Below are 12700 nucleotides of genomic sequence, written 5' to 3'. Positions count from 1 at the left end.
GTCATCGTCGAGGTTTGCCTCTTCTTCGGAGGGAGGCATGTAATTATCATCCTCCGCCTCTCCATCTGCTGCTCTCTCTGGAGGCCTGGCTTCTCCATCCTCCTGCCCTAAATCTTGCTGGAGGGGATTGTTGTCGTCTTCGGCACTGTCCGAAGTGCTATTATCTACTGTGCCAGGGCACCGATTTTACTTTGGCGAGACTTAGAGCGGCGCCGCTGACGCCGACGCTTGGGTTGCTTCTTGGAGAGGTCATCCTCCGCTTTCTCGTCGCCATTGCCTTCTTTGGGTGTGTCCACCATGTATATATCATATGATGAGGTGGTTGTCCAATGCCCGGTGGGCAGTGGTTCCTCTTCGCCTCCCGCATCGTCATCCATACCATCGATGTATTCGGAGTCGAAGTCGAGCATGTCGGTTAAGTCATCGACAGTGGCTACTAAGTGGGTGGTGGGTGGGTGGCGAATTTCTTCATCATCCACATCCCAGTCCTGCCGAACATAGTTCAGCCAGGACTCTCCTGACAAGGAGAGAGACCTTAATGAGTTTAGTATGTCACCGAAGGGCGAGTGCTGAAAGATATCCGCGATGGTAAACTCCATGATCGGCGCCTAGTCGTATTCGATAGGCATGGGCGCAGGCGCAGGCGGTTCAGAGTCCGTGGCCGGAGAAGGATCCTGTAGTTTGGTGTCACGGCTCTCATGAAGGGTAAGGTCGATACTCGGCTCGATCGCCGATGAGAGTGCGGCCTCCGTGGCAGGGTCTATCCACCCGTCCATGGATGGCGCAGCTGGTTCCGAATTGAGGGTCAGAGCGGTTGCCGGTGCGATCTCCTGAACACTGTCTAATGGTAGAGCTAAATTATACTCATCGTGACCGTGTGGCGCATAAGGCAGGGGCTCGAATCCATCGAAGATCAAGTCTCCGCGGACATCGGTCGGGTAGTTTAAGCTTCCAAACCTGACTTGGTGGGCAGGGGCGTAACTCTCGATCTGCTCCAGATGGCCAAGCGAGTTGGCCCATAGTGCGAAGCCGCCGAACACAAAGATCTGTCCAGGGAGAAAAGTCTCACCCTGGACTGTATCGCTATCGATGATCGAAGGAGCCATCAAGCCTAATGGCGATGACAAAGAGGAACTCTCAATGAAAGCACTAATGTCAATGTCAAAACCGGCGGATCTCGGGTAGGGGGTCCTGAACTGAGAGTCTAAGGCGGATGGTAACAGGAGGAAGGGGACATGATGTTTTACCCAGGTTCGGGCCCTCTTGATGGAGGTAAAACCCTACGTCCTGCTTGATTATTCTTGATAATATGAGTAGTACAAGAGTTGATCTACCACGAGATCGGAGAGGCTAAACCCTAAAAGCTAGCCTATGGTACGATTGTCGGTTGTCCTACAGACTAAAAACCTTCGGTTTATATAGACAATGGAGGGGGCTAGGGATACACAAGGTCGGTTACAAAGGAGGAGATATACATATCCATATCGCCTAGCTTGCCTTCCACGCCAACTAGTCCCATCCGGACACGGGACGGAGCCTTCAATCTTGTATCTTCATAGTCCAACAGTCCGGCCAAAGGATACATTCCGGCTGTCCAGAGACCCCTAATCCAGGACTTCCTCACTCACCATCATAGAAGGATGAACGAGTCTCCGGGATCCTGAAATCTGCAGCCAAACTCATCCTCTTGAATCTATATTCATATTCACAGTTTTGGTATTGGAGATCATAGATTTGGGCTTGGAGGTGCTCGATCTTCTCGTGAAGCTTGAAGATGGTCTCCCCAATGTTCTTGGCATCCATCTTGTGGTTGTTGGTGAACTCCACGATAATCATATGGTTGTCGTTGAGTCCGTGTTCCACCATCTGCTGGCACTTGAAAACTTGTTGCTCCATTTCCTCAAGCCTTGTCTCCACGCATCCGGTCCTCCTTGGTCCCTCAACATCGCGGATGTGCAGCACCCCCTCATGCATATCAATGGTTTGAGGGTGTTGCAGCACTTCCACGAGGTAGGGGTTGATGAACTTCTTGAAAAACTTGTCCTTGGGGGCACTTAGAGACGTCATGATGATCTAGATCTATCAGAAAAACTGCTCGAAACAAGAACAAAGGACAATTGCGTGATACAGGAGTCAAAACCTTCAGGAGATTATATAATGAATTTTTACAGACCAAAATACGTAACGTGCAAGAAAACGGAGTCCGGAGAGCACACGAGGTACCCACGAGCTAGGGGGGCGTGCCCAGGGGGGTAGGGTGCGCCCTCCACCCTCGTGTCCTTCCCGGACTGCTTCTTATTTTTCTAATTTTTTAAATATTCCAAAAACGGAGAAAAATTGCCATTAGAACTGTTTTGGAGTCGGTTAACTTACCGTACCACATACCTATTCCTTTTCGGAGTCTGAAATATTCCGGAAAGTGTCCCTTATGTATTCCTCCGGGGTTAAGGTTTCAATAACATTGGTTTCAACATTTATAGGATTACCTGAGATATAATGTTTAATTCATTGACCATTCACCACCTTCGGATTTGTGCCTTCGAAGTTGTTGATTTTTATGGCACCGGAATGATAGAACTCCTCGATGACGTAAGGACCTTCCCATTTAGAGAGAAGTTTTACTGCAAAAAATCTTAAACGTGAGTTGTATACCAATACATATTCACCTACATTAAACTCACAATTTTGTATCCTTTTGTCATGCCATCTTTTAACTTTTTCTTTAAACAATTTGGCATTCTCATAGGCTTGGGTTCTTGATGTCTACTACACAACCTTCTTCTTGTAGACGTTGTTGGGCCTCCAAGTGCAGAGGTTTGTAGGACAGTAGCATATTACCCTCAAGTGGATGACCTAAGATTTATCAATCTGTAGGAGGCGTAGGATGAAGATGGTCTCTCTCAAGAAACCCTGCAACCAAATAACAAAGAGTATCTTGTGTCCCCAACACACCCAATACAATGGTAAATTGTATAGGTGCACTAGTTCGGCGAAGAGATGGTGATACAAGTGGTATATGGATAGTAGATATAGGTCTTTGTAATATGAAAATATAAAAACAGCAAGGTAACTAATGATAAAAGTGAGCGTAAACGATATTGCAATGCATTGAAACAAGGCCTAGGGTTCATACTTTCACTAGTGCAAGTTCTCTCAACAATAATAACATAATTGGATCACATACCTATCCCTCAATATGCAACAAAGAGTCACTCCAAAGTCACTAATAGCGGAGAACAAACGAAGAGATTATGGTAGGGTACAAAACCACCTCAAAGTTATTCTTTCCAATAAATCTGTTGGGCTATTCCTATAGGTGTCACAATCAGCCCTAGAGTTCGTACTAGAATAACACCTTAAGACACAAATCAACCAAAACCCTAATGTCACCTAGATACTCCAATGTCACCTCAAGTATCTGTGGGTATGATTATACGATATGCATCACATAATCTCATATTCATCTATTCAACCAACACATAGAACCTCAAAGAGTGCCCCAAAGTTTCTACCGGAGAATCACGACTAAACATGTGCCAACCCCTATGCATAGGTTCATGGGCGGAAGCCGCAAGTTGATCACCAAAACATACATCAAGTTAATCACGTGATATGCCATTGTCACCACAGATACGCACGGCAAGACATACATCAAGTGTTCTCAAATCCTTAAAGACTCAAAGCGATAAGATAACTTCAAAGGGAAAACTCAATCCATTACAAGAGAGTACAGGGGGAGAAAACATCATAAGATCCAACTGTACTAGCAAAGCTCATGATACATCAAGATCGTACCACCTCAAGAACACGAGAGAGAGAGAGAGAGAGAGATCAGACACATAGCTACTGGTACATACCCTCAGCCCCAAGGGAGAACTACTCCCTCCTCGTCATGGAGAGCACCGGGATGATGAAGATGGCCACCGAAGAGGGATTCCCCCCTCCGACAGGGTGCCGGAACGGGTCTAGATTGGTTTTCGGTGGCTACGGAGGCTTCTGGCGGCGGAACTCCTGATCTATTGTGCTCCCCGATAGTTTTAGGGTATATGGAGATATATAGGCGGAAGAAGTACGTCAGGGGGCCACGAGGGGCCCACGAGGGTGGAGGGCGTGCCCCCCTACATCGTGGCTTCCTCGAAGCTTCCTTGGCGTGGACTCTAAGTCTCCCGGGTTGCTTTCCTTCCAAAACTAAGTTCCGTGAAGTTTCAGGTCAATTGGACTCCATTTGATTTTCCTTTTCTACGATACTCTAAAACAAGGAAAAAATAAAAACTGGCACTCTGCTCTGGGTTAATAGGTTAGTCCCAAAAATAATATAAAAGTGGATAATAAATCCCAATAATGTCCAAAACAGAAGATAATATAGCATGGAGCAATCAAAAATTATAGATACATTGGAGACGTATCAGCATCCCCAAGCTTAATTCCTGCTTGTCCTCGAGTAGGTAAATGATAAAAACAGAATTTTTGATGCGGAGTGCTACTTGGCATAATTTCAATGTAATTTTTCTTAATTGTGGCATGAATATTCAGATCAGAAAGATTCAAGATAAGAGTTCATATTGACACAAAAATAATAATACTTCAAGCATACTAACTAAGCAATTATGTCTTCTCAAAATAACATGGCCAAAGAAAGTTCAACCCTACAAAATCATATACTTTAGTCATGCTCCATTTTCGTCACACAAGAATGCTCTCATCATGCACAACCCCGATGACAAGCCAAGCAATTGTTTCATACTTTAGTAATCTCAAACCTATAAACTTTCACGCAATATATGAGCGCGAGCCATGGCCATAACATTATGGGTGGAATAGAATATGATGATGGGGATTATGTGGAGAAGATAAAAAGGGAGAAAGTCTCACATCAACGAGGCTAATCAATGGTCTATGGAGATGCCCATCGATTGATGTGAATGCAAGGAGTAGGGATTGCCATGCAACGGATGCACTAGAGCTCTAAATGGGTGTGCCTCCAACTTGCTTGCTCAAGAAGACCTAGGGCACTTGAGGAGGCCCATTGTTGGAATATACAACCCAAGTTCTATAATGAAAATTCCCACTAGTATATGAAAGTGACAAAACAAAAGACTCTCTATCATGAAGATTATGGTGCTACTTTGAATTACAAGTGTGGCAAAGGATAGTAGCACTGTCCCTTCTCTCTTTTTCTCTTTTTTTGGGGCCTTCTCTTTTTTTCTAGCCTTTCTATTTTTTTTGATTCCTCACTTGGGACAATGCTCTAGAAAATAATGATCATCACACTTCTATTTATTTACAACTCAATGATTACAACTCGATACTAGAACAAAGTATGACTCTATATGAATGCCTCCGGCGGTGTATCGGGATTGCGATGAATCAAGAGTGACATGTATGAAAAATTATGAACGGTGGCTTTGCCACAAATACGATGTCAACTACATGATCATGCAAAGCAATATGACAATGATGATGCGTGTCATAATAAACGGAACGGTGGAAAGTTGCATGGCAATATATCTCGGAATGGCTATGGAAATGCCATAATAGGTAGGTATGGTGGCTGTTTTGAGGAATATATAGGGAGGTTTATGTGTGAAAGAGTGTATCATATCACGGGGTTTGGTCCACCTTCGAAGTTTTCACCAACTCTCAATACGAGAAATGGCAATGCACGGTACCGAAGAGGCTAGCAATGATGGAAGGGTGAAAGTGCATATAAGCAATGGACTCAACATTAGTCATAAAGAACTCACATACTTATTGAAAAAATCTACAAGTCATCAAAAACCAAGCATTACGCGCATGCTCCTAGGGGGATAGATTGGTGGGAACAGACCATCGCTCGTCCCCGACCGCCACTCATAAGGAAGACAATCAAAGAACACCTCATGTTTCAAATTTGTTACATAACGTTTACCATACGTGCATGCTACGGGACTTACAAACTTCAACACAAGCACTTCTCAAATTCACAACTACTGAACTAGCACGACTTTGATATTAATACCTCCATATCTTAAAACAATCATCAAGCATCAAACTTCTCTTAGTATTCAAAACACTCATAGGAATTTTTTTTACTAATCTTGAATACCTAGCATATTAGGATTATTTAAGAAAATTACCATGCTATTTAAGACTCTCAAAATAATATAAGTGAAGCATGAGAGTTCATCTATTTCTACAAAATAAAACCACCACCGTGCTCTAAAAGGATATAAGTGAGGCACTAGAGCAACGACAAACTACTCCGAAAGATATAAGTGAAGATCAATGAGTAGTTGAATAATTATGCAATTATGTGAAGACTCTCTAACATTTAAGAATTTCAGATCTTTGTATTTTATTAGAAAAGCAAGCAAAACTAAATAAAATAAAATGACGCTCCAAGCAAAACAAATATCATGTGGTAAATAAAATTATAGCTCCAAGTAAAGTTACCGATGAACGAAGGCGAAAGAGGGGATGCCTTCGGGGCATCCCCAAGCTTAGGCTCTTGGTTTTCCTGGAATATTACCTTGGGGTGCCTTGGGAATCCCCAAGCTTAGGCTCTTGCTACTCCTTATTCCATAGCCCATCGAATCTTTACCCAAAACTTCAAAACTTCACAACACAAAACTTATCAGAAAACTCGTAAGCTCTGTTAGTATAAGAAAATAAATAACCACTTAGGTACTGTTGAGAACTCATTATAAATTCATATTGGTGTAATATCTACTGTATTCCAACTTATCTATGGTTCATACCCTCCGATACTACTCATAGATTCATCAAAATAAGCAAACAACACATCGAAAACAGAATCTGTCAAAAACAGAACAGTCTGTAGTAATCTGGATCAAACGTATACTTATGGAAATCATAAAATTCTCAAATACATTGCTTTACGTGATTAATTTATCTATTAGTCATCTGCAACAAAAATTAACTAAATAGCACTCTCCAAATAAAAATGGCAGCAATTCTCGTGAGTGCTAAAGTTTCTGTTTTTACAGCATGATCAACGAGACTTTTCCCAAGTCTTCCCAATGGTTCTACTTGGCACAAACAATAATTAAAACATAAAAACTCAATCATAACAGAGGATAGATGATTAATTTATTACTAAACAGTCACAAAAAGCAAGGAACAAAAATAAAGTTGGGTTGCCTCCCAACAAGCGCTATCGTTTAACGCCCTTAGCTAGGCATGATGATTTCAATGATGCTCACATAAAGGATAAGAATTCAAACATAAAGAGAGCATCATGAGGAATATGACTAGCACATTTAAGTCTAACCCTCTTCCTATGCATAGGGATTTTGTGAGCAAACAACCTACGGGAACAATAATCAACTAGCATAGGAGGGCAAAACAAGCATAACTTCAAAACTTTAAGCACATCGAGAGGAAACTTGATATTATTGCAATTCCTACAAGCATATGTTCCTCCCTCATAGTAATTTTCAGTAGCATCATGAATGAATTCAACAATATAACCAGCACCTAAAGCATTCTTTTCATGATCTACATGCATAGAAATTTTATTACTCTCCACATAAGCAAAATTCTTCTCATTCGGAATAGGGGGGTATCATAAGAGACTCGAATACTATAAATTGTTTCCACATTAAAAGAGTAATGTTCAGAGAAAGGGTGATCATAATCATGACATGTTTTATAAATATAATCATCACTACTTTTTATGGCATATGTATCATCACAATAATTATCATAAGTAGCAACTTTGTTCTCATCATAATCGATTGAAATCTCTTCCAAGATAGTGGAATCAACACTAAATAAAGTCATGACGTCTCCAAATCCACTTTCATCAATATAATCATTATAAGTAGGAGGCATGCTATCATCATTATAAGTTTTCATATCAAAACTTGGGAGACTAAAAATATCATCTTCATTAAACTTAGCATCCCCAAGCTTGGGACAAACATTAATTGCAGCAAATATATTCTCAAAAACATCATCTTCTTCAAACATAGCATCCCCAAGATTCGGCCTTTTCATATCATAAGCATAATCAATCTCATCATCAATAGTATGGATAGCACCAATAGTATAGCAATTATCATATTCTTCCAAGCAAGTGCCAAAAAGATTTTCAAGATCATAAGAAGTATCATTATCTTCCACAATTATATTTTTGATGTGGCACAATAGTAATAGGAGCAGCATTAGTTTGGAGAGATGTCTTTTTACCTCTCTTCCTTTTTCTTTTCTTCTTATACATCACCTCATGTGTGGGTTCAATCCTATTTTTGGAGCTCCTTATTAATGAGATTGGTTGAATAGGAGGCTCCTCCTCGTTACCTGATTCATCATAAGAAATAATAGAAGGATATTGGAAAGTCTCTTCCCTTTAATTAGTATTCTCTTCATCTTCTATTTGTTGTCTTTTCTTTATGTAATTAGCAATATAAGGATTTTCAATACAATTCACCGCACAATACATATAAATTTCCTCTAGATCAAAATGAAGAACTCTATCATGGGAAAATTTTGGAATACCCTTAGTTATACGTTTCATTTCTTCATAACCCAAGAGCAAACTAAGTTCATTATGATGTGCAAGGGAAATCAAGACATCACAATTTTTGGACACGATACGTTCATGAAACAATTTGCATTGGGTACTGAAATGATCATATTCACAAGTAATGCTAAGGAAATTTAAATTTTCAGCACAAACTTCTAGCTTTTCTTGCAACCATTTAGTTTCTAAATTATTATGCCTCTTCCAATATCTATCTTCCCTATTTGGTGTATACTTGCAAACCCAATGCACTCCACAAAAATTGACATGTTTATAGGAGACATTTTCATCATAACTAGTGCAATCATCATTAATTGTATGGATATTCTAGGAGTTCATACTAACAGCATTGCAATCATGCTCATCATTCAAAGATTTAGTGCCAAACATTTTAATGCATTCTTCTTCTAACACTTTGGCACAATTTTCCTTTCCATCATACTCACGAAAGATATTAAAAAGATGAAGCGTATGAGACAAACTCAATTCCAATTTTTTGTAGTTTTCTTTTATAAACTAAACTAGTGCTAAAACAAGAAACAAAAAGATTCGATTGCAAGATCTAAAGATATACCTTCAAGCACTCACCTCAATGGCAACGGCGCCAGAAAAGAGCTTGATGTCTACTACACAACCTTCTTCTTGTAGACGTTGCTTTGCCTCCAAGTGCAGAGGTCTGTAGGACAGTAGCAAATTTCCCTCAAGTGAATGACCTAAGGATTATCAATCCATAGGAGGCGTAGGATGAAGATGGTCTCTCTCAAGAAACCCTGCAACACAATGACAAAGAGTCTCTTGTGTCCCCAACACACCCAATACAATGGTAAATTGTATAGGTGCACTAGTTCGACGAAGAGATGGTAATACAAGTGGTATATGGATAGTAGATATAGGTTTTTGCAATATGAAAATATAAAAACAGCAAGGTAACTAATGATAAAAGTGAGCGTAAACGGTATTGCAATGCGTTGAAACAAGGCCTAGGGTTCATACTTTCACTAGTACAAGTTCTGTCAACAATAATAACATAATTGCATCACATAACTATCCCTCAAGATGCAACAAAGAGTCACTCCAAAGTCACTAATAGCGGAGAAAAATAGAAGAGATTATGGTAGGCTACGAAACCACCTCAAAGTTATTCTTTCCAATCAATCCGTTGGGCTATTCCTATAAGTGTCATAAACAGCGCTAGAGTTCATACTAGAATAACACCTTCAGACACAAATCAATCAAAACCCTAATGTAACCTAGATACTCCAATGTCACCTCAAGTATCCGTGGGTATGATTATACGATATGCATCACACAATCTCAGATTCATCTATTCAACCAACACATAGAACCTCAAAGAGTGCCCCAAAGTTTCTACCGGAGAATCACGACAAAAACGTGTGGCAACCCCTATGCATAGGTTCATGGGCGGAACCCGCAAGTTGATCACCAAAACATACATCAAGTGAATCACGTGATATCCCATTGTCACCATAGATACGCACGACAAGACATACGTCAAGTGTTCTCAAATCTTTAAAGACTCAATCCGATAAGATAACTTCAAAGGGAAAACTCAATCCATTACAAGAGAGTAGAGGGGGAGAAAACATCATAAGATCCAACTATAATAGCAAAGCTCGCGATACATCAAGATCATACCACCTCAAGAACAAGAGAGAGAGAGATCAAACACATAGCTACTGGTACATACTCTCAGCCCCGAGGGAGAACTACTCCCTCCTTGTCATGGAGAGCACCGGGATGATGAAGATGGCCACCGGAGAGGGATTCCCACCTCCGACACGGTGCTGGAATGGGTCTAGATTGGTTTTCGGTGGCTATGGAGGTTTTTGGCGACGGAACTCCCAATCTATTGTGCTCCCCGGTTGTTTTAGGGTATATGGAAATATATAGGTGGAAGAAGTACGTCTGGGGGGCCACGAGGGGCCCACGAGGGTGGAGGGCGCGCCCAGGGGGGGTGGGTGCGGCCCTCTACCTCGTGGCTTCCTCGAAGCTTCCTTGACGTGGACTCCAAGTCTCCCGGGTTTCTTTCCTTCCAAAAGTAAGTTCCGTGAAGTTTCAGGTCAATTGGACTCCGTTTGATTTTCCTTTTCTGCGATACTCTAAATCATGAACTGGAGCTAGTGCCGTATCGCCCTAGGTTATAACTGTCTCATGATGAATATCATCCAACAAGTCACCGATCCAATGCCTACGAATTTATCTTATATTGTTCTTGCTAAGTTACTACTGCTATCATTACTGTTGCACTTGTTGGAAAACAACTGCTATCACTGCTGTTACCGTTATTATTACCGTTGTCACTACTATCAAAACTATCTAACTACTTTGCTACTGGTCACATTGCTGCAGATAATTAATCTCCAGCTGGGGTTGAATTGACAACTCAGCTACTAATACTTGCAAATATTCTTTGTCTCCCCTTGTGTCGAATCTATAAATTTGGGTTGAATACTCTACCCTCGAAAACTATTGTGGTCCCCTATACATGTGTGTTATCACAGCGTGCCGCACAGCAAGAGTGGATCCATCGGCGCTTGCCTGCTGTCGACAGGGTGACGCAACTGGGTACGGGTCTCGTCAGTACTTCCATTCCTATCCGGGAGTGGTCAGAGGACCTCTGCGCCGTACTTGCACCAGAGGCCAGCCGCGCTGTACTTGCACCGGATGCCCGTCGCGCCGTTCGCATGGGTCACGCCACTCTCCTTGTCCGTGGCCCGCTCGATGCCAACGCACCGGTCGGTAGGCTCGACCACCTCCTTGGCACAGGTGTCCACCTGGTCGCAGTAGAGGAACATGGACGTCGCATCCTCGAGCTGGTGATCTTTGATGAAATAACCAACTTGGAGCTCGAGATCGCGCTCCAAATGTAGCGCGAGTGTGTCGACCGCTTGGACTAACACATGCATGAGTTCAGGCAGAGCCAAGAGCTACCTTAGGCAAGGGCTGCTGGTCATGGTCTCATGGACAGGTTTTATTTTGTTGAGTCATTTCGATATGGATAGCTATGTATTCACAACAATCATAGTATTGCTCAGTTTATTGCTCTGTTTCAATGTGTGTACTCTGTTTTCCGTTCTTATATGTTCTATTTCAATGTGTGTATATACGCTTTCCATTCTGTATATGTGGATGATAAAAACTAGATTCAAATTAGTATACAAAAAGAGATAGAAACTGGAATTCATAATATATATTAATTGTTCGTTACTTCATCACAAAATATATATAGTATCATCACATTTATGTGATGATACTTAACTACTAGGTACAATGCATAAAATTGAAAATGAACAATACTAAAACTAATAATCCCTCATGGGTCCAATATTCCGGTAGCCCCTCGCCAACAGCTCCCAGGTGCGTGGCGTCTTCCTAGTGCGGAGGCAGTACTCCGCCTCCTCCGCCTCGCAGTGCTTGACGTACCGATCTACCTCTTGCTGGCGGACGAGCGCGAACGATGTTGCCATTTGGTTGGGCACCCACCGGAGCTCGGCCCAACTCCACGCAGTGATGAGGCGCTCAGCGCCTTTAACCTTCCTCACAAAGAACCCGTTTGTATACACCCCCTCCGCACGACGACGCCCGGGCCCCAAAGCTCCACCGCCTCCTTTTTCCAGGCGGCATCACAAGCTTCGCAAGTCGCCTGGTACATAGCTTCCTCCTCCACCATCTCCTTCTTGAATGCCACTTGCCTGGCTTTCTCAGCCGGCGGCAGCGACTTCCATAGACAAAGATTGTACTGACCCCAAAACCGATCCAAAGTTGGGGGTCCGGCGCAACCTCGTCTGACGGTGCGTAGGGGTCCTCATCGCTGCTATTCGAGTGAGCGTCCTCGGGGGCCGGTGACTCCTCGTCGGCGCATGGGAAGACCGGCGGCGCCATGGAAGAGATTTGAGAGATAGATAGATAGATAGATAGAGAGAGAGAGAGAGAGCGAGAGAGCAGGGGGCGAGCGAGGGGAAGATGTAGATGAGAGTGCAGGCGGGACGACATGAGCAAGGTAGTATTTATTGACGGCCAAAATCTAGATTGACGGGAACAGTACACACGCCGGTCGCCGGAATTTACGAGTAGTATAGTTTTAATTACACATGATTCCCTTAGCCAAATCCGTGTGTGAACTTAATAGCTGACGGTTTCCAATAAAGAACCGTG

This window comes from Triticum urartu, chromosome 5A, assembly GCF_056163025.1.
Source record: "Triticum urartu cultivar PI428250 chromosome 5A, HENAU_Tu73, whole genome shotgun sequence".
Lineage (NCBI taxonomy): Eukaryota > Viridiplantae > Streptophyta > Magnoliopsida > Poales > Poaceae > Triticum > Triticum urartu.
Note: the sequence above shows the minus strand (reverse complement) of the source record.